The following is a 1,359-nucleotide window of genomic DNA, read 5'->3' as shown; positions in this document are numbered from 1 at the left end:
CTCAAAGTGCTTGCCGAGGTTACGGGAGGTGCCAGGGCCTCCTTCGTCCTTGGTATGTGCCTAGGCCGGAAGGGAAGGGAGCCGACGTCTGAACAGGCCATGTCCGTCCCCGGCGCCGCTTCCCCCCCCCCTCACTGAGGGAGAGGAAGCTTCTTGCTGGCAGGAGCAGCCAATGGGAGTAGAGTTGCCTTGTGTTGAAAAGTCCTTGCGTAACTCCTTACCAACTTGTGGGGCACTAAAATGTGCACTAGACATGGTGAGGACTTGAGGGATGAGCTGCAAGTATTTCTATGAATAATCCAGCCAGTTTCTAGGCCTCTTACAGGCTAGTTTTGCCCAGGGTTGCCATCTTGGTTGCACATGCTTATTGGGGAAAGGAGGTTTCAGCTATTCCTCAAAAGTGATCATAAATTCTTCTATGGCACTTAACCCATTGCATACTATACACAATTTTATGGAATAAGGAGTTCTATTTTTCACATAAGTGAAGTAATGTGAATAACAATGGCTTTCCCAAGGTCACTGAAAGTCACCAGTGGAGAACAGGTTTCAGTCTCCTGAATCTGGTTCAGGGCATCAGCTTATTTTTTTTATCAAGACCTTTTTTTGAAGGTTTGAAGCAACAGGGTTGTGTAATATATGATCTTTAATTCAGGTGAACAGGCTAAAGCTAGAAAGGTAAAAGATTGGAATGCCTTCAGTAACTGAAGGACATGTTTTGTTTTTGCCTAGATAACAAACATGCCTATTAGATTCTTTCCTATCCTGTTAGTTCAGTGTGACTTCAATTGGTTTTTCCAAATAATTTGTACTTTTAACTGACTTTTTTCTTATAATGGAGACTTTGGCCTCTTTCTAAGAAACTGTTTAATCTAGTTGTAGATGATGACTGACTCCAATGATCTTATCCTTAATGTTAATTGAACATGGTGAATAGTTTAATATTTCTTTAGGAGCACATTGGAAACTACTTGATATTCGACTCCTTTGAATCTTTAATTGCATGTCACCTTCCCCCCTTAGTTTATTTTAATGCTTATCATGAAGGGATCGAATATGCTGAGTAAACTAACTAGCATGATTTAATTGAAGAAAAGTCTTCCAAGAGGCAAGATGCTTCTGAAAGCATTGTTTAGCTTTTTTGGAGTTCAGTGAAATAAATAAACTGTCAAAAATAAGTGAAGCTATTAATAAAACACCTTGAATGTAACTGCAAGTTGACATTATTAGTGATACTGATAGTCTGTCACTAAACAAAGTGACAGAAATGGTTGATTCAAATCAGATTAATTCTTATTTTGCATTAATGAGCTTTTTCTTGTTAGTGTAGACATTTAATGCAACCTGAAGTGGTAATGA

This window comes from Alligator sinensis, unplaced genomic scaffold (assembly GCF_000455745.1).
Source record: "Alligator sinensis unplaced genomic scaffold, ASM45574v1 scaffold154_1, whole genome shotgun sequence".
In the NCBI taxonomy this organism is placed as follows: domain Eukaryota; kingdom Metazoa; phylum Chordata; order Crocodylia; family Alligatoridae; genus Alligator; species Alligator sinensis.
Note: the sequence above shows the minus strand (reverse complement) of the source record.